Here is a 6,393-nt window from a genome sequence, read left to right as displayed (position 1 = left end):
TTTTTGAACAGGAAAAGGAGATGGCAGCCGAAAATAATAATAATATAAGGAAGATGCTTGGTGACTTCACTGCACCTAATTCCAATTTACATGGAAGAAGCATCTCCATTCCTGCCATTGGAGCAAACAACTTTGAGCTGAAACCTCAATTAGTTTCTCTGATGCAGCAGAACTGCAAGTTTCATGGACTTCCATCTGAAGATCCCTTTTAGTTCTTAACTGAATTCTTGCAGATATGTGATACTGTTAAGACTAATGGAGTAGATCCTGAAGTCTACAGGCTCATGCTTTTCCCTTTTGCTGTAAGAGACAGAGCTAGATTATGGTTGGATTCTCAACCCAAAGACAGCCTGAACTCTTGGGATAAGCTAGTCACGGCTTTCTTAGCCAAGTACTTTCCTCCTCAAAAGCTGAGCAAGCTTAGAGCTGATGTTCAAACCTTCAGACAGAAAGAAGGTGAATCCCTCTATGAAGCTTGGGAAAGATACAAACAGTTGATCAAAAAGTGTCCTTCTGACATGCTTTCAGAATGGACCATCCTGGATATATTCTATGATGGTTTATCTGAGCTATCAAAGATGTCACTGGACACTTCTGCAGGTGGATCCATTCACCTAAAGAAAACGCCTGCAGAAGCTCAAGAACTCATTGACATGGTTGCTAATAACCAGTTCATGTACACTTCTGAAAGGAATCCTGTGAGTAATGGGACGCCTATGAAGAAGGGAGTTCTTGAAGTTGATACTCTGAATGCCATATTGGCTCAGAATAAAATATTGACTCAGCAAGTCAATATGATTTCTCAGAGTCTGAATGGAATGCAAGCTGCATCCAACAGTACTCAAGAGGCTTCTCCTGAAGAAGAAGCTTATGATCCTGAGAACCCTACAATAGCAGAGGTGAACTACTTAGGTGAACCTTATGGAAACACCTATAACTCATCATGGAGAAATCATCCAAATTTCTCATGGAAGGATCAAAAGCCTCAACAAGGCTTTAACAATGGTGGAAGAAACAGGTTTAACAACAACAAGACTTTTCCATCATCAACTCAGCAACAGACAGAGAACTCTGAACAAAATGCTTCTAATTTAGCAAATCTAGTCTCTGATCTATCTAAAGCCACTGTAAGTTTCATGAATGAAACAAGGTCTTCCATTAGAAATCTGGAAGCACAAGTGGGCCAACTGAGTAAAAGGATCACTGAAATCCCTCCTAGTACTCTCCCAAGGAATACAGAAGAGAATCCGAAAGGAGAGTGCAAGGCCATTGACATAAGCGCCATGGCCGAACCTGTGAGGAGAGGAGAGGACGTGAATCCCAAGGAGGAAGACCTCCTGGGACGTCCAGTGGTCAATAAGGAGCTTCCCTCTGAGGAACCAAAGGACTATGGGGCCCATCTAGAGACCATAGAGATCCCATTGAACCTCCTTATGCCCTTCATGAGCTCTGATGAGTATTCCTCTTCTGAAGAGAATGAGGATGTTACTGAAGAGCAAGCTGCCAAGTTTCTTGGTGCAATCATGAAGCTAAATGCCAAATTATTTAGCATTGATACTTGGGAAGTTGAACCTCCCTTGTTCATCAATGAACTAAGTGATCTGGATCAACTGACATTGCCTCAGAAGAGACAGGATCCTGGAAAGTTCATAATACCCTGTACCATAGGCACCATGATCTTTAAGGCTCTGTGTGACCTTGGTTCAGGAATAAACCTCATGCCCCTCTCTGTAATAGAGAAACTGGGAATCTATGGGGTGCAAGCTGCTAAAATCTCATTAGAGATGGTAGACAGCTCAAGAAAACAGGCTTATGGACAAGTAGAGGACGTGTTAGTCAAGAGGATGAATCCATCATCCTAGGAAGACCTTTCCTGGCCACAGCAAGAGCTGTGATTGATGTTGACAAAGGTGAAATATTCCTTCAATGGAATGAGAACTCCCTTGTGTTTAAAACTCAAGGATCTCCCTCTGCAACCATGGAGAGGAAGCAGAAAAAGCTTCTCTCCAAGCAGAGTCAACCAGAGCCCCCACAGTCAAACTCTAAGTTTGGTGTTGGGAGGCCACAACCAAAATCTAAGTTTGGTGTTGAACTCCCATTTCCAAACTCTAAGTTTGGTGTTGGAGAGTCTCAACAAAGCTCTGCACATCTGTGAGGCTCCATGAGAGCCCACTGTCAAGCTATTGACATTAAAGAAGCGCTTGTTGGGAGGCAACCCAATGTTTATTTATCTAACTATATTTTTCTTAGTTATGTGTCTTTATAGGTTCATGATCATGAGGAGTCACAAAATAAATATAAAAATTGAAAACGGAATCAAAAACAGCAGAAGAAAAATCACACCCTGGAGGAGCATCTGTCTGGCGTTCAAACGCCAGAACAGAGCATAGTTCTGGCGCTGAACACCCAGAATGGGAGCATCCTGGCGCTGAACGCCCAGAACAAGCATGGTTCTGGCGTTCAACGCCAGAAATGGCAGCAAAGGGGCGTTGAACGCCCAAAATGGGCACCAACCTGGCGCTGAACGCCCAGAGTTATGTGCAAGGGCATTTTACATGCCTAAATTGGTGCAGGGATGTAAATGCCTTGACACCTCAGGATCTGTGGACCCCACAGGATCATCTCAGGATCTGTGGACCCCACAGGATCCCCACCTACCTCATCATCTCTCTTTCCATTCATGATCATCCCTTCTTTTTTTTCCATTTACCACTCACATCCATACACCCACTACCTTCAAAAATTCAACATCTCTCTCCCACCCAATCCCACCCATGTGGCCGAATACACACTCCCATCCATCTCCTCCATATCTTCTTCTTATTCTTCTATTCTTTCTTCTTTTGCTCGAGGGCGAGCAACATTCTAAGTTTGATGTGGTAAAAGCATAGTTTTTTTGTTTTTTCCATAACCATTGATGGCACCTAAGGCCAGAGAAACCTCTAGAAAGAGGAAAGGGAAGAAAAAAGCTTCCATCAAGGGTCTATAGCTCAGTGGTAGAACATTTGACTGCAAATCAAGAGATCCCTGAGATACCTCAAGGGATACATTTTCTTCCACACAATTATTGGAAGCAACTAAGGGTGGAACATCAAGAGCACTCCATCATCCTTCATGAAATCAGAGAAGATCTAAAAGCACTGAAGGAGGAGCAACAAATGCAAGGAAGAGACATAGAAGAGCTCAAGGACATCATTGATTCCTCAAGAAGGAAATGCCACCATCACTAAGGTGGATCCATTCCTTGTTCTTAATTCTTCTGCTTTTCGTTTTCTATGTTATGGTGCTTATCTATGTTTGTGTCTACATTACATGATCATTAGTAGTTAGTAACTATGTCTTAAAGATATGAATGTCCTATGAATCCATCACCTCTCTTAAATGAAAAATGTTTTAATTCAAAAGAACCAGAAGTACATGAGTTTCGAATTTATCCTTGAACTTAGTTTAATTATATTGATGTGGTGACAATGCTTCTTGTTTTCTGAATGTATGCTTGAAAAGTGCATATGTCTTTTGAAGTTGTTGTTTAAGAATGTTAAATATGTTGGCTCTTGAAAGAATGATGAGTAGGAGACATGTTATTTGATAATCTGAAAAATCATAAAAATGATTCTTGAAGCAAGAAAAAGCAGCAAAGAACAAAGCTTGCAGAAAAGAAAAAAAAATAGGCGAAAAAAAAAATATAGAAAGAAAAAGCAAGCAGAAAAAGCCAAAAGCTCTTAAAACCAAGAGGCAAGAGCAAAAAGCCAATAACCCTTAAAACCAAAAGGCAAGGGCAATAAAAAGGATCCCAAGGCTTTGAGCATCAGTGGATAGGAGGGCCTAAAGGAATAAAATCCTAGTCTAAGCGGCTAAACCAAGCTGTCCCTAACCATGTGCTTGTGGCGTGTAGGTATCAAGTGAAAACTTGAGACTGAGCGGTTAAAGTCAAGGTCCAAAGCAAAAAAAAAAAGAGTGTGCTTAAGAACCCTGGACACCTCTAATTGGGGACTTTAGCAAAGCTGGGTCACAATCTGAAAAGGTTCACCCAATTATGTGTCTGTGGCATTTATGTATCCGGTGGTAATACTGGAAAACAAAGTGCTTAGGGCCACGGCCAAGACTCATAAAATAGCTGTGTTCAAGAATCATCATACTGAACTAGGAGAATCAATAACACTATCTGAACTCTGAGTTCCTATAGATGCCAATCATTCTGAACCTCAATGGATAAAGTGAGATGTCAAAACTATTCAAGAGGCAAAAAGCTATAAGTCCCGCTCATTTGATTGGAGCTATGTTTCATTGATAGTTTGGAATTTATAGTATATTCTATTCTTTTTATCCTATTTTGATTTTCAGTTGCTTAGGGACAAGCAACAATTTAAGTTTGGTGTTGTGATGAGCGGATAATTTATACGCTTTTTGGCATTATTTTTAGTATATTTTTAGTAGAATCTAGTTACTTTTAGGGATGTTTTTAATAGATTTTATGTTAAATTCACATTTCTGGACTTTACTATGAGTTTGTGTGTTTTTCTGTGATTTCAAGTATTTTCTGGCTGAAATTGAGGGACTTGAGCAGAAATCAGATTCAGAGGTTGAAAAAGGACTGCTGATGCTGTTGGATTCTGACCTCCCTGCACTCAAAGTGGATTTTCTGGAGCTACAGAACTCGAAATGGCGCGCTTCCAATTGCGTTGGAAAGTAGACATCTAGGGCTTTCCAGCAATATATAATAGTCCATAATTTGGCCAAGAATTGACGACGTAAACTGGCATTCCACGCCAGCTTTCTACCCAAATCTGGCGTCCAGCGCCAGAAAAGGATCCAAAACCAGAGTTGAACGCCCAAACTGGCATAAAAACTGGCGTTCAACTCCACAAATGGCCTTTGCACGTGCAACACTTAAGCTCAGCCCAAACACACACCAAGTGGGCCCCGGAAGTGGATTTATACATCAAATACTTACTTATGTAAACCCTAGTAGCTAGTTTATTATAAATAGGACCTCTTACTATTGTATTAGGCATCCTGGATTGTATTTTGATCATGTGATCACGTTTTGGGGGCTGGCCATCTCGGCCATGCCTGGACCTTCACTTATGTATTTTTAACGGTAGAGTTTCTACACTCCATAGATTAAGGTGTGGAGCTCTGCTGTTCCTCAAAGATTAATGCAAAGTACTACTGTTTTCTATTCAATTCTTCTTATTTCTCTTTTAAGATATCCATTCGCATCCAAGAACGTGATGAAGGTGATGATTATGTGTGACGCTCATCATCCTTCTCCCTTATGAACGCGTGCCTGACAAACACTTCCGTTCTACATGAAATAAGCTAGAATGAATATCTCTTAGATCTCTTAACCAGAATCTTCATGGCGTAAGCTAGAATGATGGCGGCATTCAAGAGAATCCGGAAAGTCTAAACCTTGTCTGTGGTATTCCGAGTAGGATTCAATGATTGAATGACTGTGACGAGCTCCTAACTCGCAATTGCAGGGCGTTAGTGACAGACGCAAAAGGATAGTAAATCCTATTCCAGCATGATCGAGAACCGACAGATGAATAGCCGTGCCGTGACAGGGTGCGTGAGCATATTATTCACTGAGAGGATAAGATGAAGCCAATGGCAAGGGTGATGCCTCCAGACGATTAGCCGTGCCGTGACAGGGCATTGGATCATTTTCCCGAGAGATGACCGAAAGTAGCCATTGACAGTGGTGATGTATCACATAAAGCCAGCCATGGAAAGGAGTAAGACTGATTGGATGAAGATAGCAGGAAAGCAGAGGTTCAGAGGAACGAAAAGTATCTCCATTCGCTTATCTGAAATTCCTACCAATGATTTACATAAGTACCTCTATCCCTATTCTATTATTTATTATTCGAAAACACCATTATCAATTTATATCTGCCTAACTGAGATTTGCAAGGTGACCATAGCTTGCTTCATACCAACAATCTCCGTGGGATTCGACCCTTACTCACGTAAGGTATTACTTGGACGACCCAGTGCACTTGCTGGTTAGTTGTATCGAAGTTGTGAACCATGGTATTGGCACCATGTTATTGGCGTCATTGCCAGGGAAAGAAGGAGCCATGAATTTTACATAATTAAAGTGTAATTACGATTACGCGTACCAAGTTGCTCACGTTGCCAGGGATTGTTCGAGCCTGGACATCACAATTTCGTGCACCATCCATCTTCTAGGCCATTCTTATCCTATAGACTCTAAAATCACTTGACAAACGTATCACGGCATCGAATGGCATCAAGAGAGGATTAAATTTTGGCATTTTTAGGATTAAAGAAGCATGTTTTAAACCATGAAGCAAAATTAGGAAGAAAATACAAAACTAAACATTTTATATGAATAAGTGGGAAAAATATTTATAAAACCCCCCC

The 6,393-nt window shown here is 41.0% G+C and overlaps 1 non-coding gene across 1 annotated transcript; it reads right to left on the bottom strand.

Moving 5' to 3' along the window:
• Positions 1-416: 416 nt before the first annotated feature.
• On the bottom strand, positions 417-524 carry LOC148580697 (small nucleolar RNA R71). The gene has a single exon (XR_015896013.1). It is a non-coding gene; the product is annotated as a small nucleolar RNA R71 (small nucleolar RNA).
• Positions 525-6,393: the final 5,869 nt, after the last annotated feature.

Source organism: Arachis ipaensis, chromosome B10 (assembly GCF_059453495.1).
Source record: "Arachis ipaensis isolate K30076 ecotype BB chromosome B10, ASM5945349v1, whole genome shotgun sequence".
Classification (NCBI taxonomy): domain Eukaryota; kingdom Viridiplantae; phylum Streptophyta; class Magnoliopsida; order Fabales; family Fabaceae; genus Arachis; species Arachis ipaensis.
Note: the sequence above shows the minus strand (reverse complement) of the source record. Positions and strands in the feature narration are given on the sequence as shown.